Source organism: Nicotiana tabacum, unplaced genomic scaffold (genome assembly GCF_000715075.1).
Source record: "Nicotiana tabacum cultivar K326 unplaced genomic scaffold, ASM71507v2 Un00305, whole genome shotgun sequence".
Lineage (NCBI taxonomy): Eukaryota > Viridiplantae > Streptophyta > Magnoliopsida > Solanales > Solanaceae > Nicotiana > Nicotiana tabacum.
In genome coordinates, this window is record NW_027438542.1 from 37,501 (window position 1) to 61,032 (window position 23,532).

Sequence of the window (23,532 nt, forward strand, 5' to 3'; positions counted from 1 at the left end):
AAATCTGATTGGAATATTTCTCAAGCAGTCGTGGACTCTTTCATTGACCTTATGAGTGAACTAGTTGACCCTAATATCACAGTCGTGGACTCTTTCATTGACCTTATGAGTGAACTAGTTGACCCTAATATCAACTTACCTGGTGATTTCTATAAGGCAAAGAGATTGGTTTCTAAGTTAGGACTTCCGTCAATGAGAATTGATTGTTGTGAAGATGGTTGCATGTTATATTATAAAGATGATGCAACTTTAGACAGTTATAAATTTTGTGAAAAGCCTCGTTTCAAGAGGCTTTCTAGCGGGAATATGGTTGTTGTCAAGGCGATGCATTATTTACCTCTTATACCTAGATTAAAGAGGTTATATGCGTCGATGAGTTTTGCTCCTCATATGAGATGGAACTTTGAAAATAGAAGACCACCTGGTGTTATGTGTCATCCTTTAGATGGAGAAGCTTGGAAGCACTTTGATAGGACATATCCAGATTTTTCTAGTAAACCAAGGAACATTCAATTAGGTCTGTGTGCGGATGGCTTCACGCCTTTTTCTATATCTGCGACACTATATTCATGTTGGCCTGTCTTTCTTACACCTTATAATCTACCACCTGAGTTGTGTATGACTATGTCACGACCCGAAATTCCCACCTTCGGACCATGATGGCGCCTAACATTTCACTTTCTAGGCAAGCCAACGTTAGAATAATATTAACCAATTTTTAAACAATCTTTACATTATTAATAATCAAGGAACCAAAAGTGGAAGCAAGGTTTGAAATATAGTGAAATAATCCATAACAACAACGGTGTCTAAATACCATCCCAGAATTGGTGTCACAAGTGCACGAGCTTCTAGAATAATACAAATAAAGGTCTGAATAAAATAAAGCTGTCTGGAAATAAACACACAGCTAAAGTAAAATAGACAGGGACTTCAGAACTGCGGACGCCATGCAGTTATACCTCAAGTCTCCTCTGAATAGCTGAAATCCGAGCAAGTCTATGGTACGCCACTGAGACCAACTCCAAAATCTGCACAAGAAGTACAGAGTGTAGTATCAGTACAATCGACCCCATGTACTAGTAAATGCTGAGCCTAACCTCGACGAAGTAGTGACGAGACTAAGGCGGTTTACTTATATTAACCTGTATGCAATATTAATGACAACAACAAATAATAGAAATAAAATAGGTAACTCATTTATAATAATTGAAGCCAACTCAGCAGTCATAATCCATTATCATTTCAACAAATTCTGTTGCAGCGTGCAATCCGCTCTCGCAATATATTCACATTCAATTCTGTTGCAGCGTGCAACCCGCTCTCACAATATATACCTTTAATCAAATCTGTTGCGGCGTGCAACCCGATCCCCCAATATATATATATGTATGTCGACTTTTAAATAAGTCTGTTGCGGTGTGCAACCCGATCCTCCAATATGGACTTTTAATAAGTCTGTTGCGGCGTGCAACCGGATCCTCCAATATATTCATTTACCAATTTTTATAGAAGAAATTTCCTCAATAAATGCAACAATATACTATATATAAGATGTATATATAGTATAGTATATATATATATATATATATATATATATATATATATATATATATATATATATATATATATATATATATATAAAAGCTATATTCGATAAGCTATATATACATCTTATATACTATATATAAGATGTATATATAGTATAGTATATATATTAAATATTTAATATCGATTATATACTATATATAAGATGTATATATAGTATAGTATATATATTAAATGTATATATAGTATATATATATATATATATAACTATATATACATCTTATATCGATATATTATATATACATCTTATATACTATATATATTCGATATTAAATATTGAATATTAAAATTTAGGATGTTAAATAAAATTTAGGTCACAATTCTATAATAAAATTTACAAAGAATTGCCTTCGATAGTTTTTTTAACATCCTTTTGTCTCTAATATCTATTTAATTTTTTGTTAAAACATATATATGTTGGGCCCACTTAGCCCGTTTAGCCCGGGACCAAACGGTCCCAGGCCGGTCCTTACAAAAAGCCCGTTTATCCCGGGCCCGTTTGGCCCATTTAATTTGGGACCAGCCCGGGACCGGGACCGTTTGGTCCGGCCCACTTGGCCCGTTTAGGCCCGGGACCGGCCCACTTGCCAGCCCTACCCGCGGGTGTGTGTTGGATATGTACTTTCAGTGATTTCAAGACTTCGAGGAGATTCTTAGCACGTTCGAGGACGAACATTTGTTTAAGAGGGGAAGGATGTAACGACCCGGCCGGTCGTTTTGAGAACTTAAGTCTCGTTCGGCGGCATAAGGTCCCGAGCAGCTTCATATTATGTGTATTGACTTGCATGCGTGGTTGAATTTAGTTACCTGATGATTTAGAGTGATTTGGGACACTTAGTCCCTAAAACAGAAGCTTAAGTCTTAGGATTTTGACCGTAGTCGAAACTATGTGAAGACGACTCCAGAATGGAGTTTCGTCAATTCCATTAGCTCCGTTGGGTGATTTTGGACTTAGGAGCGTGCCCGGACTGTAAATCCGAGGTCTGTAGCTGATTTAGGCTTGAAATGGCGAAAGTCGATTTTTTGGAGATTTGGACCGGAAGTGGACTTTTTGATACCAGGATCGGAATGCGATTCCGAAGTTGGAACAACTCCGTTATGTTATTTGGGACTTGCCTGCAAAATTTGACGTCATTCCGGGTTGATTTGATAGGTTTCGGCACGGGTTTTAGAAGTTGAAAGATTTGAAATTTATAAGTTCGATTCATGGTGCGATTCGTAGTTTCGACGTTGTTTGATGTGATTTGAGATCTCGAGCGAGTTCGTGTTAGGTTATGGGACTTGTTGGTATGTTTAGACGGGGTCCCGGGGGCCTCGGGTGAGTTTCGGATGGGCTACAGGTCTTTTCCCCCTATTTTTGAACTGCTGTTATTTGTCATCTGGTTTCCTTCATCGCGTTCGCATCCTTGCCTTCGCATTCGCGTAGTGTTATTTTGGAGGGTGAAATATTTCCTCTTCGCGTTCGCGAAGTTCTGCCACCCCCTTCTTCGCGTTCGTGAAGTGCAAACCAGGCCTTGGGCACCGGTGATCATTTTCCTCTTCGCGTTCGCGTGTCACTTACGCGTTCGCGTAGCTATTCCATTACACTCTTCGCATTCGTGTACTACTTCACGCGTTCACGAAGAGCAGTCGTTGGGCCATCATATTTTTCCTCTCCGCGTTCGCGAACGTGTTGTCGCGTTCGCGAAGAACAACTAGGCAGCTTTGTTTCTCTTCTTCGCGAACGCGTCCCTTTCTCTGCGTTCGCGATGCACAAAACCCCTGGGCAGAATATAAAGTCCTCTATTCCGAGGGTTTGCCATTTTCACTATTTTTGGAGTTCTAGAGCTCGGTTTTGAGCGATTCCTTGTGGGTTTTTCATGCAAATCGATTGGGTAAGTGTTCTTCACCTAGAATTTATTTATTTACATGATTCTATCTTTATTTTTATCATTTAATTTGTGTTTTGAGTTGAGAAAAATGGTGGTTTTTGAAAGAAAAATTCAAAATGAAAAATCACGATTTAAGGGACGAAATGATATCGGAATTTGATGATTTTTGTATAGTTAGACTCGTGAGTGAATGAGTGTTCGTATTTTGTAACTTTTACCCGATTCCGAGACGTGGGACCGGGTCGAACTTTAGGGCGGATTTCGGGATTTTTGTTAAAGTATTGATTTTATTAATTAGATGAGTCTATTATGGTTGTATTCATGTTATGCAATTGTGTTTGGCTAGATTTGGGCCATTCAGAGTCGGATGATTGAAAAAAGGGCATTCTTACGGACTGGTTGAGCTTGGTTTGAGGTAAGTATCTTGCCTAACCTTGTGTGGGAGATTTTTCCCTTAGGATTGAGTTTTCTATGTTGATTGTAGTCCATGCACGCGAGGTGACGAGTGCGTGCTCGGACTTATTTGTGAAAAGTTGGCCTTTTAGGATTCTTAGGTCCTTATATTCACTGAGTATGAAGTTGTTCTTGATATGATTAAGTTTCTATTTACTAGTTTCACCTCTACATGCTTTAATTAGAATTAATTGCTTTCAGGATTCACTCGTATTGCCTATTTGACTCTTATTTGACTTAACTGAAGATTTTACCTCCTCTATTGTCATGCTATCTTTTCATAACTTCTTATCTTTATTTGAAATTATTATTATATCATCGTATATTTTGTTCAGTCTTAATTGAGGTTATGATTATATTTCCGCTGCTTATCCTTAATTAAATTATTGAAAATTCTTAGTAATTCCTCAACCTTAAGAGAAGTTTTAGATATCCTATATCTTAATCGAGTCATTTTATTTGGAATTATTTGACTCATGTTAGTTTCCCTGTTGTTGAAATGTATATTGTAGGATCGTTGATACACATTAGTTTCCCTTTGTTGAGATGTTCCCTTTACGCCTAGCATTCTTTATTGTGATTATTCCTTGTGAATTTGTTCTACCGTTTCTTTGTGAATTAAAGTTCTTGAGTTGATTTACTTGTCGTACTTTGTATTATTGTCATTGTTTTTGTGGTACTTGTTGTGGTGTTGCACGAGGTTTCTGCCATGCGGTTGTTATTATTGTGATGCATGAGGTTTCTGCCGTGCGGTTGTTATTATGGGGTTGCACGAGTTTTCTGCCGTGCTATTGTTACCATTGATATTTGCACATGCGGCGTGACAAGGCGGGATATATATATATATATATATATATATATATATATATATATATATATATATATATATATATATATATTGATGGGTTGCGCATGTGGCGAGACAAGGTGGGAACATTATTATGCACGTGTGGCGAGACAAGGCGGGCATTTATGTTATTATTGCACACGTGGCGAGACAAGGTGGGTTGTATCAGGGATTGATTTGTGATGATTTATGGTCTGGGGGCATTCTTGTTGTTGATATTTGTGTAGTGGTATACGTACCTGTGTGAGCTTTATCTTGTGAAAGATGTGAGAAAATATTCTACGTGTTGTCCGTTCTTCTTCTTCCTTATGCTTATTTGCTGGTATGGACTATGTTAGGACACTTGCACAAGCATACACGTAGTTAGGCACTCTTATCAGATAAGAGGTGTTCTTGATATTGTTGAGCATAGATGCTCACCCTTGTTTACTTGCCTTCTATGTGAGAATGGCTCTATTTGGCACGTGAGTCGTCAGTGCGGTTATGAGATGTTATGAGGGCACAGGATGCTAAGTGTTAGAGTTCAGGTATTGAGACCCGTGAGTTGTGATTTGTCCGAGGTTCGGTACCTCGTGGAGTTGTTGACTAAAACTTGATGTAAAAGCGGTTGGAGTTGCTGAGTTATTACTTGTCCTTGATGTATTTGTGATTTCGGATTTAGGTTGTGTTCCATTCACCTTTCTGTGTCATTTTTATGATATTCCGCTGATACTTGTTGTTTCCTTCCTTATTGCCATCACTGTACTGTGAGCCATATTGCATAGTCTTTATGTGACATCATACTTCTGTTGTTCATGTACTTATATTTGTTCAGTTTATTAGACCAGTGAGTGTCTTGACTGTTCCTCGTCACTACTCCACCAAGGTTAGTCTTGATACTTACTGGGCACTGCTGTGGTGTGCTCATGCTACTCTTCTGCATATTTTTGCGCAGATCCAGGTACTTGTTCGTTAGCTAGCGGTGTGGACTGTTGCTGTGCAGACTCAAGGTAAACCTGTTGTTGCATTCGCAGGCTTAGGAGTCACCTTCAACCTTTTCGTTTTGCACTGTTTATTCTTATTTTGGACAGTTGTATTTAGAAGTTTTCTAGCAAACACTCTGTAGAGCTTATGACTTGTACTACCGGTTTTGGGAATTTTAAGAGATTCGATTTAAGTAATGTTGTTTTAATTATTGTTAGGCTTACCTAGTCCCTAAGACTAGGTGCCATCACGATACCCAAACGGAGGGAAAATTGGGTCGTGACAAAAACATCCCGTGGCCTATTCGAAACTTACCCGAGCCCCTCGGAATCTTATCCAAATATCCCAACAAGTCCCGTAACATAATACGGACTTACTCGGGGTCTCAAATCACATCAAATAACATCGAAATTGCAATTCACACCTCGATTCGGAATTTGAGTTTTAAACTTTTCAATTTGCAAATTTTGTGCCAAAACATATTAAATGAATCCGGAATGACTTCAAATTTGGCACACAAGTCATAAATGACATAATGGAGCTATTCTCATTTCCAGAATCGGATTCTGTCCCCGATATCAAAAAGTCAACCCCGTGGTCAAACTTGGAAGTCTTTAGCCTTTAAATTGCTAGTTCCATTAAATGACCACAACTTGAGCTAGGGACCTCCAAATTAAATTTCGGACATACGCCTAAGTCCCAAATCACGATGCGGAGCTACCGGAACTGTCAGAATACTGATCCGGGTCCGTTTGCTACAAATGTTGACCAAAGTATACTCAGTTGAGTTTTAAAGCTCTATTTCACATTTTAATCCATTTTTCATATAAAAACTTTTCAAACTGCGCACGCAAGTCGAGGAATGATAAATGGTGCTTTTCGAGGTCTTAGAACACATAATTACTTATTAAATTTAAAGATGACATTTTGGGTCATCACATTCTCCACCTCTAAAACAAACGTTCGTCCTCGAACGGAGTTAGAACAAAAATACCTGAGCTGGAGAAAAGGTGTGGATATTTACTCCACATGTCCGACTCGGACTCCCAGGTAGATGCCTCTACCGGCTGACCTCTCCATTGCACCCAAACTGAATGATAACTCTTAGACCTCAATTGTCGGACCTGCCGGGCTAGAATAATCACCGGCTCCTCCTCGTAAGTCAAATCTTTATCCAATTGGACTGAGCTGAAATCTAACACATGGAATGGATCACCATGTTATTTCCGGAGCATAGACACATGGAACACCAGATGAACTGCTGATAAACTAGGTGGTAATACAAGCATGTAAGCTACTTCACCCACCCTTTCATGAATTTCAAAGGGTCCGATATACCTAGGGCTCAACTTGCCCTTCTTTCCGAATCTCATTACACCTTTCATAGGTGAAACCCGGAGCAATATTCTTTCTTCAACCATAAATGCAATATCACGAACTTTACGGTCGGCATAACTCTTTTTCCTAGACTGAGCTGTGCGAAGTCGATCCTGAATAATCTTGACCTTATCCACGACATCCTATACCAAATCGGTACCCAACAACCGAGCCTCTCCCGGTTCAAACCAACCAACTGGCGATCGACATCGCCTTCCGTATAATGCCTCGTATCGATTAATCTGAATGCTCTACTGGTAGCTATTATTATAAGCAAACTCCGCAAGTGGTAAGAAATGATCCCAAGAACCTCCAAAGTCTATAACATAAGCGCGAAGCATATCTTCCAATATCTGAATGGTGTGCTCTGACTGTCCATCTGTCTGTGGATGAAATGATGTACTCAACTCAACTCGCGTGCCTAACTCATGCTGTACAGACCTCCACAAATATGAGGTAAACTACGTACCTTGATCTGAAATAATAGACACGGGCACACCGTAAAGGCGGACAATCTCACGAATGTAAATTTCAGCTAACCTCTCTGAAGAATAGGTAACTACCACTGGAATGAAATGTGCTGACTTGGTCAACCTGTCCACAATGACCCAATCTGCGTCAAATTTTCTCTGCGTCCGTGGGAGCCCAACAACAAAATCCATAGTGATACGCTCCCACTTCCACTCAGGAATTTCTAACATCTGAAACAAACCACCAGGTCTCTGATGCTCGTACTTAACTTGCTAACAATTCAAACACCGAGCTACATATGCAACTATATCCTTTTTTATTCTCCTCCACCACTAATGTTGCCGCAAATCTTGATACATTTTGGCGGTACCTGGATGAATAGAATACCTGGAACTATGTGCTTCTTCAAGAATTAATTCACAAAGCCCATCCACATTAGGCAAAAAAATATGACCCTGTATTCGTAGAACCCCATCTTCCCCCACAACAACCTGTTTGGAATCATCGTGCCTCTCCGTGTCCTTAAGGACAAGTAAATGAGGATCATCATACTGCCTCTCTATGATGTGCTCATATAAAGAAGATCGAGCGACTGTGCAAGCTAGAACCCTACTGGGTTCTGAAACATCTAACCTCACGAATTGATTAGCCAAAGTCTGAACATCTACAACTAATGGCCTCTCATCAACCAGAATATATGCAAAACTGCCCATACTCACAGCCTTTCTATTCAAAGCATCGGCCACCACATTGGCATTTCCGGGATGATACAAAATGGTGATATCATAGTCTTTCAACAACTCCAACCATCTTCTCTGTCTCAAATTAAGATCCTTTTGTTTAAACAGATACTGAAGGCTATGATGATCAGTAAATACCTCACACGAGACACCGTAGAGGTAATGCCTCCAAATCTTCAGCGCATGAACAATGGCTGCCAATTCTAAGTCATGAACAAGATAATTCTTCTCGTGAACTTTCAATTTCCGCGACGCATATGCAATTACCTTTCCATCTTGCATTAATACTGCACCAAGCCCAATGTGAGATGCGTCACAATATACCGTATACGGTCCTAAACCTGTGGGTAATACCAACATTGGCGCCGTAGTCAAAGCGATCTTGAGCTTCTGAAAGCTCAACTCACACTCGTCTGACCATCTGAATGGGAAACCTTTCTGGGTCAATCTGGTCAATGGGCTTGCTATAGATGAAAACCCTTCCACGAACCGACGATAATAACCTGCTAAACCCAGGAAACTCCGGATCTCTATAACTGAAGTAGGTCTAGGCCAATTCTGAACAGCCTCAATCTTCTTAGGATCCACCTTTATGCCTTCTACCGATACAACATGCCCCAAAAAGGCAACTAAGTCTAACCAAAACTCACATTTTGAAAACTTGGCACATAACTGATTATATTTCAAGGTATGAAGTACACTTCGAAGATGATGCTCATGCTCCTCTCGACTGCTGGAGTAAATCAAGATATCATCAATGAATACAACCACTAAAGAATCCAAATAAGGCTTTAACACCCGATTCATCAAATCCATAAATGTTGCTGGGGCATTTGTCAACCCAAATGACATCACTAGGAATTCGTAATGCCCATACCGAGTTCGAAAAGCTATTTTAGGGACATCAGATGCCTTAATCTTCAACTGATGGTAACCAGACCTCAAATCTGTCTTCGAAAATACCTTGGCACCCTGAAGCTGATCAAATAAGTAATCAATTCTTGGCAGCGGATATTTGTTTTTGATAGTGGCTTTGTTTAACTGCCGATAATCTATACACATCCGCATAGAGCCATATTTCTTCTTTACAAATAATACTGGTGCACCCCAGGGCGAGACACTAGGTCTAATGAATCCCTGATCAAGCAAGTCTTGTAACTGCTCTTTCAATTCTTTCAACTCTGGCGGGGCCATACGGTATGGTGGAATAGAAATGGGCTGAGTTCCCGGAGCCAAATCAATACAGAAGTCAATATCTCTGTCGGGTGGCATCCCCGACAAATCTGCGGGAAGTACTTCTGGAAATTCACGAACAACTGGTACTGAGTCCATAGAAGGGACATCCACACTAGGATCACGAATATAAGTCAAATAGGCTAGACACCCTTTCTCTACCATACACCGAGCTTTCATATAAGAAATAACCCTGCTAGCAGAATGGCCAGGAGTTCCTTTCCACTCTAACCGAGGTAACCCCGGCATAGCTAGGGTCACAGTCTTGGCATGACAATCCAATATATCATGATAAGGGGACAGCCAATCCATACCCAAGATGACATCAAAATCCACCATATCAAGAAGTAGAAGATCCACACTAGTCTCAAGATTACCAATAGTAACCATACACGAATGGTAGACATGATCTACTACAACAGTCTCCCACCAGTGTAGATACACACATAGAAGCACTCAGAGAATAAAAAGGCGCAACCAAATATGAAGCAAAATAGGAGGACACATAGGAATATGTAGATCCTGGATCAAATAGAGCTGAAGCATCTCTATGGCAAACTGGAATAATACCTATGATCATAGCATCGGGTGACTCGGCCTCAGGCCTAGCTGGAAAAGCATAAAATTGGGGCTGGGCCCCACCACTCTGAACTGTGTCTTTGGGACGGCCTCTAACTGGCTGGCCTCCACCTCTAATGGTCTGACCTCAACCTCTAATGGTCTAACCTCCACCTCTAATGGCCTAACCTCCACCTCTAGCTGCCTGACCCCTACCTCTAGCTGGCTGAGTAGGCGGTGAAGCAACAGGTGCCGGTATGATGGCACGAGAATCTTGTCGAGATCTGTTACTCGCCAATCTAGGGCAATACCTCCTGATGTGACCAAAGTTTCCACACTCATAACACCCATCCTGATGCCGTGGCTGCTGAAGCTCAAGGTGACCCAAATGGGCCGGATAACCGCTGTAGTAACTCTGGAGAAGTGATGCACTGAAAGGAGCTGAATGTGCACTGAATATTAGCTGCCCAGAGTAAGGCATAATAGGACCGTGACTCCCTGAAGCACCGGGAGATACATGAAGTGCTAAATGAAACGGTCAGGGAGGATGACCCCTACCAAAATTGCCCCTGCCTCTAGATGAGGCACCACTAAAATCACCGAACTGACGAGGCCTCTTATCGGAACTCTGCCCTCTCTCTTGTGCAAGAACCATCTCGATCCTCCTTACGACATTAGCTGCCGCCTGAAAAGAAATCTCACTTTTGCTCTCCTTGTCCATCTGAAGTATGATAGGGTGAGTGAGTCCCTTAATAAACCTCCTCACTCTCTCTCCCTCAGTAGGTAGTAAAAGGAGAGCATGACGGGCCAAATCCACAAAACAGGACTCTTACTGAGTAACAGTCATACTGCCCTGCTGTAGACGCTCAAATTGCTTGCGGAATTCCTCTCTCAGTGTGATATGGAGGAACTTTTCCAGAAATAGTTGAGAGAACTGCTCCCCTGTAAGTGCAGGCGATCCAACTGGTCTGGTCAATGTATAATCTCTCCATCATCTCTTGGCGGAACCCGTCATCTGTAATACAACAAAGTCAACCCCATTGGTCTCAACTCTACCCATGTTCCGCAGCACCTCAGGGCAGTGTTCAAGATAATCTTGTGGGTCCTCAGAAGGTGTACCACCAAAGTTAACTGAAAAGAGCTTGGTAAACTTATCCAGTCTCAATAAGGCCTCAAAAGACATGGCGGGCCTATCACTGATCTGTGCCGCAACAACTGGCTGAACTACCCCAACTGGCGGGGCTGCTGGACCCTGATTCTGGGGGGCCATCTGCTCCGGAGCGGGAGTAGTGGGAGTTTGTGCTCCTCCCCCAGCCTGTGAGACGGCTGGTGCCACTGGAAATGTACCATTCTGGGCCACGCCCTCCATAAGACTTACCAAACGGACTAGAGCATCCTGGAGTACTGGAGTGGCTATGAATCTTTCCCGGACCTGAACTGGTCCAACTGGTACATTTTGAACTGGAACCTCCTCCTGAAGGTCCACCTGAGGTTCTTCAACAGGTGAAGCTGCTGGAGATCTGGACTGAGCTCTACCTCGGCCTTTGCCTCGGCCTCTAGCACCACCTCGGCCTCGACCTCTACCTCTGGCCATAGTTGCCATCGGGGGTTCTGGTCCCTGACCATCGGTATAAGTATTACATGTTCTCATCATCTGCGAGAGAATAAGAGTAGAATGGTTCAATCATCGATGATAGAATAAAATCGCACGACAGAATAAGAAAGAAGTGATATTGTTCCTAAACTTCATAGCCTTTGAGAGATAAGTACAGACGTCTCCGTACCGATCCTTCAGACTCTACTAAGCTTGCTCATGACTCGTGAGACCTATGTAACCTAGTTCTTTGATACCAACTGTCACGACCCAAAATTCCCACCTTCGGACCGTGATGGCGCCTAACATTTCACTTGCTAGGCAAGCCAATGTTAGAATAATATTAACCAATTTTTAAACAATCTTTACATTATTAATAATCAAGGAACCAAAAGCGGAAGCAAGGTTTGAAATATAGTGAAATAATCCATAAAAGTAACGGTGTCTAAATACCATCCCATAATACAAATAAAGGTCTGAATAAAATAAAGCTGTCTGAAAATAAACACACAGCTAAAGTAAAATAGACGGGGATATCAGAACTGCGGACGCCATGCAGTTATACCTCAAGTCTCCTCTGAATAGCTGAAATCCGAGCAAGTCTATGGTACGCCACTGAGACCAACTCCAAAATCTGCACAAGAAGTGTAGAGTGTAGTATCAGTACAACCGACCCCATGTACTGGTAAGTGCTAAGCCTAACTTCGACGAAGTAGTGACGAGGCTAAGGCGGTTCACTTATATTAACCTGTACGCAATATTAATGACAACAACACATAATAGAAATAAAACATGTAACTCATTTATAATAATTGAAGCCAACTCAGCAGTCATAATCCATTATCATTTCAACCAAATCTGTTGCAGCGTGCAACGTGCTCTCGCAATATATTCATATTCAATTCTGTTGCAGCGTGCAACCCCGCTCTCACAATATATTCCTTTAATCAAATATGTTTCGGCGTGCAACCTGATACCCCAATATATATATATGTATGTCGACTTTAAAATAAGTCTGTTGCGGCGTGCAACCCGATCCTCCAATATGGACTTTTAATAAGTCTGTTGCGGCGTGCAACCCGATCCTCCAATATGGACTTTTCATAACTTTGTTGCGACGTGCAACACGATCCTTCAATATGGACTTTTCATAAGTCTGTTGCAGCGTGCAACCCGATCCTCCAATATATTCATTTACCAATTCTTATAGAAAAAATTTCCCTAATAAATGCAACAATTAATATAAAATTATAAGACAAGAAGCATACAATAATTATAATTTAATTATGAAACAAACAATGACAAATAGCAGATTATTATGGAAATCAAGGAGAAAATAGGCAGTTTAATATTTAATATGCTAAATGTCAAATAACAATTAAAACACATAATTCAAATAGCATATAACAATTAATGCAGAAATTCAAGAATTAATATTTGACAAAGAATAGGAGAGAAACAGTTATTATAATAATTAATTTATGATTTAAAATAAATTATGATTTTTCAAGTAAGCAGGCAAACAATTAATTTGATGACGTATAGACACTCGTCACCTTTCCTATACGTCGTTCACATATATTTCACATAACAAATAATTTAAGGGTTCTATTCCCTCAATTCAAGGTTAACCACGACACTTACCTCGCTTTACAAATTCCAATCAATTACTCAACCACAACTTTTCCTTTTAAATTTGTCTCAAAAAGCTTCAAATCTATTCACAATCGATATATTCAATACTAATCATAAGAATTAATTCCATATGAATTTACTAATTTTTCGGATAAAATCCGAAATTCATTAAAATATTCGGCAGTGGGACCCACATCTCAAATCTCGAAAAAACTTACGAAATTCGAACACCCATTCCGAGACGAGTCCAACCATATAAAAATTATCCAATTCCGATATCATATGGACCTTCAAATCTTAAATTTTTGTTTTTGGAAGATTTTAGAAAAATCTGATTTTTCTTCCATAAATTCACGGATTCATGATATAAATGAGTATGAAATCATGAAATATAATCAATATAGGATAAGGAACACTTACCCCAATGTTTTCCCGTGAAAATCGCCCAAAATCACCTCTTGAGGTTTTAGGTTTTGAAGATTTGGGAAATGAATCAAAAATCCCGTCCAAAAGTCATTTTGTTCAGCTGCAGGTGTCGCAATTGCGACCTGAGATGCGAAGCTCACAAATGCGAAGAAACACTCGCAATTGCGATGCCCTTCACAATCCCGCTGCCTTCGCAAATGCGAAGATTATGTTGCATTTGCGACAATTGGCCCTTCGCAATTGCGAAGATAAACTCGCAATTGCGAGAACTGCTGGCCTAGGCTTTCTTCGCAATTGCGATAAAAATCTCGCAATTACCATACCTGCTTGGTTCGCATTTGCGATGCCTGATCTCGCAATTGCGAGATCAGAGGCCTGCAACAGGTTCAGTTATACCAGCAAAATTTTCTAAGTTCAAAACATCATGTGGCCTATCCGAAACTCACCCGAGCCCCTCGGAACCTTATCCAAATATCCCAACAAGTCCCGTAACATAATACGGACTTACTCGGGGTCTCAAATCACATCAAATAACATCGAAATTGCAATTCACACCTCGATTCAGACTTTGAGTTTTAAACTTTTCAATTTGTAAATTTTGTGCCAAAACATATTAAATGAATCCAGAATGACTTCAAATTTGGCACACAAGTCATAAATGACATAACAGAGCTATTCACATTTACAGAATCAGATTCCAGTCCCGATATCAAAAAGTCAACCCCGTGGTCAAACTTGGAAGTCTTTAGCCTTTAAATTGCTAGTTCCGTTAAATGGCCATAACTTGAACTAGGGACCTCCAAATTAAATTTCGGGCTTACGCCCATGTCCCAAATCAAAATACGGAGCTACCGAAACTGTCAAAATACTGATCCGGGTCCGTTTGCTAAAACTGTTGACCAAAGTCAACTCAATTGAGTTTTAAAGTTCTATTTCACAATTTAATCCATTTTTCACATAAAAACTTTTCGGAAAATTTTTCGGACTGCGCACGCAAGACAAGAAATGATAAATGGTACTTTTCGAGGTCTTAGAACACAGAATTACTTATTAAATTTAAAGATGATATTTTGGGTCATCACAGACTAGTCCATATATATTCTTAAATTGTATTATTACCGGTCCACGTAATCCGAAAAGTTTGATTGATGTATATTTACAACCTTTGATTGATGAGCTAAAACAGTTGTGGTATGATGGTGTTGAAATATATGACATATCAACCAAGCAAAATTTCAATTTGCATGCTAATTTAATGTGGACTATTAACGATTTTCCTGCGTATGGAATGTTGTCTGGGTGGATGACTTCTGGGAAGCTAGCTTGTCCTTACTGCATCTAAAATGGTAAAGCGTTCACTTTGAAACATGGCCGAAAGCAGTCATGGTTTGATTGTCACCGTCAATTCTTGCTTGATGATCATGAGTTTAGAAGGATGAAAAATGCATTAAAAAGAATAAAGTAGAATATGATTCACCACCTCCGATACTTTAAGGTGAGAATTTGTGAGTGGGTCCAGAACTTCAGTAAAGTTACTGAGGCTCCATCTTATAGATTCTCCGGATATGGTGTTACTCATAATTGGACGAAACAGAGTATATTTTGGGAGTTGCCTTATTGGAAGGATAATCTTCTCTGACACAACCTTGATGGCATGCATATTGAAAAGAATTATTTTGATAATTTGTTCAACACAGTGATGGATGTTAAAGGTAAGACAAAAGATAACCTGAAGGCTAGAATGGACTTACAAGAATATTGCAGGCAGCCTGAATTATACTTGCAGACAGCAAACAATGGTAAGGTGTCCAAGCCCAAATCAAGTTACACATTCACTTTGGAGGAAATATGACAAATTTGTGATTGGGTTACAAAATTGAAGATGCCTAAGGGTTATGCGTCGAATCTAGGAAAAAAGTAGATATGGAGGTAGGGAAGTTGAGCCATTTGAAAAGTCATGACTGTCATGTTTTCATGGAGACCTTAGTGCCTATTGCATTTTGTGGTTTGCCTGAAAGAATCTGGAAACCCATCACAGAGATTAGTTTATTTTTCAAAGACTTGTGTTCTACCACATTAAAAGAAGAAAACCTACTTCGGATGGATCAGAACATTCGTGTAACTTCTAGTAAGATGGAAAAAATATTTCCATGTGGTTTCTTTGATGTGATGGAACACCTTCCAATCCATTGCTATAAGTGTGGAATGTAAGGAATAGGGACTTCCTTGCAAGGCAAGCAACTTAATAGGGAGAGCCTCTCCACTATGCGGGAGACAGTGAAAAAGCTCACATCCGAGCTAGAAACGGCCAAGGAAAGAGAAAGGCTTAGAGATGCTCAATTCCTTGGCATGCAAGCTCAGATCAGAACTCTCCTATCTACTGGAGCTTTTCCGTTGCCCCGGTCTCGTGAGTCATCGCCAAAGGGTCGACCTCCACGTGATCGTTCCTCCCATCCTGCTCATGATCATTCCTCCCGTCCTCCCCTTGATCGTTCCTCCCATCCTCTACAAGACCGTTCTCTATACCGTCTTGTAAATGAAAGTTCATCAGACGATGATAATGATGTTGTAGAAAACACCCCTTGACTTTTAAATACTTTGAACTAGACAAATAGAACAAGTTTTGAACTTGTTGTAATTAGTTTTAACGAGGCAAGGATTAAAGCGCGCGATAGAGGTTGCGTCGCACGGGCTACAGCGAGATGAAGCTCGCATTTTTTCTCACGCCACGAGGCCTGTAGCGAGGGAGTTCCGCGTTTTAAAGCCTATATTGTCTCCTTTTTTATTTTGGACTTGGTTATTTCATTTAGATTTTTTCCTTACACATATAAATAGTCATTAAACACCATTTTAGAGGAGTTTTTGCGACCGGAGGCAAGAACATCACGTGGAACAACTTTTGGAGGAGAAAATCATCGAGTTCTTTATTCATTTATCTTTTATTTGTAATTTGTTTATGAAAAATACTTAGAAAATTGTTACTACGAACATGAGTGGCTAAGCACTCTAGTTCTAGGGTTGTGGTTGACATGATTATTAACTTATATTAATTACATCTTCGTTTATTCGGATTATCATCTTGTGGTTATTTCTTTAATTCTAGTTTTAACTTATGAATTGTTGTAGCTACCAATTCACCCTACTATCTATGCTATGCTTGGGGAAAGCCGTGTTTAGATTAGAGTAGAATTAGAGAGAGCTTGTTTCTGAACCCGTGGCTCGAAGGACGATTTCGCGGTTAGGATAGGAATATACCTAACAATCTTGCTTAATTGAATACCGTATTATATTCGTTCATGATAGACTCAATACCAAAGGAATATAGAATTGATATATTGTGGGCAGGCGAGTAGTATTGTGGGAACATGCTATTCATATAAACGATCCGGTTAATTAGCAACCATAGATAATCTGGATTAACGAGTGTGATTATTGAACTTAATAGGATTGATAAACCAACCACAACCCTGGAATTTTCACCTCCTCTGAATTAAAATCTCATCATACACATTTGCATTCTTGATAAATTAGTCGTTACTTGTTTAATTTTTGCAATAGTAGATTAATAGAAAAACATCATTCTTAAATATCTTGGATAATTAATTGATTTTAGTTTCCTTAGTTAACAATTGATCTAAGTCTCTGTGGGTTCGACATCCGACTTTCGAGTGACTTTATTACTTGACGGCTACGTATACTTGCGTGTACTTGGGGAACAACAAGTTTTTGGCACCGTTGTCGGGGACTTAGTTATTGATTGTTTATCTAAGTGAAGCTTTTATTCGTTATTTGTTCAAGTTTTAATTTTTAGTTTGCTTTATTTGTGATAACGCAGTCTCTTCTCTTGAATGCGGAGGAGTAGAAGTGCAAACAATATCCTTCCTTTTGATCCTGAGATCGAACGAACACTTCATATAGTGAGGAGGGAAGTTGAAGCGATAACTAGAATTGAAAGAGAGTTGGACATCGTAGTTCAACCACAGCCAATAGAGATGGCAGGTAATGAAGGGCGTCCGGTGATAGAAGCTGCAAGGCCCAATCTTGCTACTATGACTCAGGCAATTATGAAGCCTGAGATCACGGGTCACATCTTGCTAATATGGCTGTAATGAGGATGAAGTAATATCAGTAGTTTCAAGTTGTTTTCTAATTAGTCCTTTGGTTTGCTGCTTTTGAGATGCTACTAGTCCGAATTTAGTGTTCAACTTTTTATTTAGATAAAGAGTCTTCTTCTGATACTGTTAAACTAATAAGCTTGATCATGTGTTACAAACTGTCTAAACTAATTCTACTACTGAAAGAGATGAGCAGGTGCTTAGCTCTACCATGTTTTAGGTCTCTTCCCCTTTCTTCTTTTACACATATTCATATGAGAATTTTGCTTCTTTTGCGGGTGGAGCTAGTGTACATGTTACATAAATACTGTATTTATGTTAGAAATTTATTAAATATGTATAAATTATTAATATCTAGAAACTAATACCGCCCGGGCGAATTTTAGGATCTTCGTATTATCCTTGTACTTAACGTTTCCACTAAAATCTTAGTGGCAAGTGATAATAACGCCAAACATTAAGTGGGCAATTTTGATACTCATGTCTTGGGGAATATCAAAAGTGATGCCATTTGAAATTCACTTGGTCTAGAAAAAATCACATGAAACTGATAATGAAAAACAATATCATGTTCTGTTCCTTTTAATTCGTTGCGCGCACGCACACAAATGAAATCGTATAAAGACAATTCATATTAGATGTAACTATCGTGCAAGTATTTTACTATTAAGAATCAAACAGTTTCTTGTTACAGATTGTATATTGATCGATTATAATTATAGGATATCCTCTTTCGCGAATGACTATTTATCTGAGTGATTTATGATGTTTGGCTATAATTTCATATTTTTAGTGCATTACTTACCTTATATATTCGTTCATGATAGACTCAACACCATAGGAATATTGGATTGATATATTGTGGGCAGGCGAGTAGTATTGTGGGAACATGCTATTCATATAAACGATCCGGTTAATTAGCAACCATGGATAATCTGGATTAACGAGTATGATAATTAAACTTAATAGGATTGATAAACCAACCACAACCCTGGAATTTTCACCTCCTCTGAATTAAAATCTCATCATACACATTTGCATTCTTGATAAATTAGTTGTTACTTGTTTAATTTTCGCAATAGTAGATTAATAGAAAAACACCACTCTTAAATATCTTGGACAATTAATTAATTTTAGTTTGCTTAGTTGACAATTGATCTGAGTCTCTGTGGGTTCGACATCCGACTTTCGAGTCACTTTATTACTTGACGGCCACGTATACTTGCGTGTACTTGGGGAACCAACAAGTTTTTGGCGCCGTTACCGGGGACTTAGTTATTGATTGTTTATCTAAGTTAAACTTTTATTCGTTATTTGTTCATGTTTTAATTTTTGGTTTGCTTTATTTGTGATAACGCAGGCTCTTCTCTTGAATGCGGAGGAGTAGAAGCGCAAACAATATCCTTCCTCTTGATCCTGAGATCAAAAGAACACTTCATAGGGTGAGGAGGGAAGTTGAAGCTAGAACAAGAATTGAAAGAGAGTTGGACATCATAGTTCAATCACAACCAATAGAGATGGCAGGTAATAAAGGGCGCACGGTGGGTCTATCTCATGAAGACCCGCAGAGGCACATTCAGAACTTCCTGGAAATTACAGACACTTACAATTATCCAAACGTTTCCAAGGACTATGTCAGGCTAACACTATTTCCCTTTTCGCTGCTAGGGGAAGCTAAGGAATGGTTGCAAAAGGAGCCCGCGAACTCAATCCATAATTGGGATGATCTAGCAAGGAAATTCTTAATCACATTTTTTTCCACTAAGAAGATAAAGTCGCCGAGGAGCCAGGTTATTGTGTTTCAACAGCGAGATGGCAAGACTCTTCGTCAAGCTTGGGAAAGATGCAAGAAGCTACTCAGAGATTGCCCACATCATTGTCAAACTGGTGAAGGGTTGGGTCACACTTTCGTTGATGGGTTGGACGAGGCATCAAAGATGAATCTTGACTCAGCATGTGGGGGTAGTTGCATGGCAAGACCGTATAGTGAGATCCAGATCCTGCTAATCAATTTCACTGCTAATGATAATAATTGGCAAGGAGATGGGGACTCACGAAGAGCACTTAAACAAAAGGCAGCAGGTGTGATCGAGCTTGATGATTTCTTAGCCATGAGGGCATATATAGCGAGATTAGCAAATCAGATGAATAAGATGACAATGCACCAAGCACAACAGATGCAGCATGTGCAACCGATGTCTACTTGCTGCGAGTTATGTGGTGAAGGTCACCCAAGTGGGGCAACAAGGTAGAGGGCCGATTAATCAAAATGCTCAATATAGTAACACATACAATCCGAACTGGAGGAATCATCCTAACTTCTCTTGGGGTGGAAATCAGAACATCAGGCCTCAAGAAAATTATAATCATCCACCTCAACCTCTACAGCAATTAGAAAAGAGTTTGACTGACATGATGAAAAAGCGCTTGCTAGACAATCAGAAAGTTATGGCTGAGAATCAACAATTGCGCACAAAGTTCAGAAATCTAGAGAGGCAGTTTGGCCAAATGGCTAACAATAAGAATATTAGACTTGTTGGAGCTCCCCCAAGTGATACAGAGAAAAATCCTCAAGTCAATGCAGCGACGTTGAGAAATGGGAGAGAGTTAGTAGAAGTGCCTAAGAAGAAAAAGGAGCAGTCTGGGTTCGAAGAAGAAAGAGTGCCACAACCTGTAGAGGTAGATGACAGAAACAAAATAGAGTCTGAGCAAATATCAGTGAGGGTGTCACCTCCTTTTCCTCAAAGACTGGGGAAGAAGAATGATGACCACATGTTTCACAAATTTTTAGATAAGCTGAAGCAGATACACTTGAACATCGCTTTGATGGACATGCTCCGTGAGGTCCCAAAATATGCAAAATATATTAAGGATATAGTGGCAAATAAGAGGAGGTTAACTGAATTTGAGACCGATGCACTTACTGAGGAGTGCACTTCCAGGATTCAACATAAGCTTCCACAAAAGCGTAAGGATTCAGGTAGTTTTACCATCCTCGTGAGGATTGGTGAAATTGATGAGGGTAGAGCCTTGTGTGATTTGGGTGCAAGTACCAATCTGATGCCGTTGTCAGTGTTCAAATAATTGGGATTAGGAGCTCCGAGACCCACCACGGTGCTGCTACAGTTATCTGACAGATCTTATGTTTATCCTAAGGGGGTAATTGCGGACGTCTTGCTGCAGATTGGGAAGTTTATTTTCCCTGCAGATTTTATCATCCTGGACTACGAGGTTGATGAGTTAGTTCCTATCATCGTGGAACAACCTCTTTTGGCCACTGGAGATGCCATTATCAAAGTCCGAGAGGGTAAGATGATCCTGAGGGTGGACAATGAAGAAGCGGTCTTTAATGTATATCGAGCCATTCAGTTGCCTCGTCATTACGAGGACCTGGCCATGATTTCTGTGGTGAAGATAAATGAACCAGCCGTAGAGCCAAGTGCATTTAAAGAAGATGCACTAGAAAAGACATTGATGTTGTTCAATCACTTGGAATTGGAAGAAGAAGTTGAGGAGCTGTTGAAAATTTTGGATGCATCCTGTGAACACATAAGAGAAAGATCCCAGTTTGAGCCTCTAGATAGGGTAATCGGCTTGCCCTCTAGACCCTCAGTTGAGGAGGCTCCAAAACTTGAACTTAAGCACTTACCATCTCATCTTCATTATGCATATTTGGGTAGTTCTAACACTTTACTTGTGATTGTTTCTTCTCATTTGTCTAAATTACAGGAAGAAAAGCTCATAAGTGTGCTGAGGGAGCACAAACATGCCATTGGTTGGACAATGTCTGACATAAAGGGTATTAGCCCTACATTCTTCATGCATAAAATACTCATGGAGGAGGGACACAAACCTAGCTTGGAACATCAACACCGCCTAAATCCAATCATAAAAGAGGTAGTAAGAAAAGAAGTGATTAAGTGGCTCGACACAGGTATAGCATTTCCCATCTCCGATAGTAAGTGGGTTAGCCATGTTCAATGTGTACCTAAAAAGGGAGGGGGTATGACTGTTGTAGTTAATGAACAAAATGAATTAATCCCAACTAGGACTGTGACTGGTTGGCGAATATGCATAAATTATAGGAAGTTGAATAATGCTACACGAAAAGATCACTTCCCCCTCCCCTTCATTGATCAAATGCTTGGCAGGTTAGCCGGACAGGAATACTATTGTTTCCTTGATGGCTATTTGGGGTATAATCAGATTGCTATTGCCCCGGAAGATCAAGGAAATACCACTTTTACATGCACTTATGACACTTATGCATTTAAGAGAATGCCATTCGGGTTGTGTAATGCACCTGCGACTTTTCAAAGGTGTATGATGGCTATTTTCACCGATATGGTGGAACGGTTTGTGGAGGTTTTTATGGATGATTTTTCTGTGTTTGGTCCTTCTTTTGATGAATGCTTGACCAATCTTGCTAAAGTGCTTGCCAGGTGTGAGGAGACTAATTTGGTACTGAATTGGGAAAAGTGCCATTTTATGGTACGTGAAGGTATAGTGCTGGGGCACAAGGTGTCCAAAGATAGACTTGAAGTTGACAAAGCTTAGGTGGAAGCAATTGAAAAGTTGCCACCACCGAATTTAGTGAAAGGAGTTAGGAGTTTTCTGGGACATGCAGGTTTTTATCACTGATTTATAAAAGATATCTCAAAAATTTCTTCTCCTTTGTGCAGGCTGTTAGAGAAGGATGTGCCGTTCAAGTTTGACGATACTTGTCTGAAAGCATTCGAGGAGCTGAAAAAGAAATTAGTGAGTTCACCAATCATAGTGGCTCCTGACTGGAAAGAGCCATTTGAGCTGATGTGTGATGCTAGTGATGGTGCAATTGGGGCCGTGTTGGGCCAGAGGCGGAGCAAAATATTTCACTCCATTTACTACGCAAGCAAGACTCTTACTCCTGCTCAAATAAATTATACTGTGACAGAAAAGGAGTTGCTTGCTGTAGTGTGGGCGTTCGATAAATTTCGAAAAGAAAGATGCTAAACCAAAGCTAATTCGTTGGATTTTACTCTTGCAGGAATTTGATTTGGAGATCGGAGACTGTAAAGGAACAGAGAATCAAGTGGCCGATCACTTATCCAGGTTAGAAACTCGGAATCATGTAGCTGAGAGAGATGTCATCAAGGTAACATTCCTGAATGAGCAATGGTTGGCCATTACTGCTGGGGAGGTGCCATGTTATGCAAATTTTGTGAGCTATCTGGCAAGTGGAGAGATGCCGCCTCATCTTGAACCTTATGCTAAAAAGAAGTTCTTGCGAGATGTGAAGGTAGCCTATGAATTTTTCTATAAAACTCCAATCGGACTGCCTATAAAACTCCAATCGGATTCTCCCCTTACAAGCTAGTTTATGGGAAGGTAGCCTATGAATTTTTCTACTATTTTCAACCCAAAATATTAATTTGTTGATAAAAATAATAATAGATTCGTGTAATTTAACCAAAACCGGGTTAGAATCACTTACCCCAATCCATATGGTGAAAAGCGCCTAAAAATCGCTTCAATCCGAGCTCTATAGCTCCAAATGTGTTAAAATATCTGAAACCTTGAAATATATCTTCTGTCCAGGCATTTACTCTTCGCGATCGCGAAGCACAAAAATTTTCAGCCCTAAAATTGCTCTTCGCGATCG

General features: G+C 39.9%; 1 pseudogene; it reads left to right on the plus strand.

Moving 5' to 3' along the window:
- Positions 1–22,883, plus strand: part of LOC142179074 (uncharacterized) — a 58,928-nt pseudogene extending 36,045 nt beyond the window's left edge.
- The last annotated feature ends 649 nt before the right edge of the window (positions 22,884–23,532 follow it).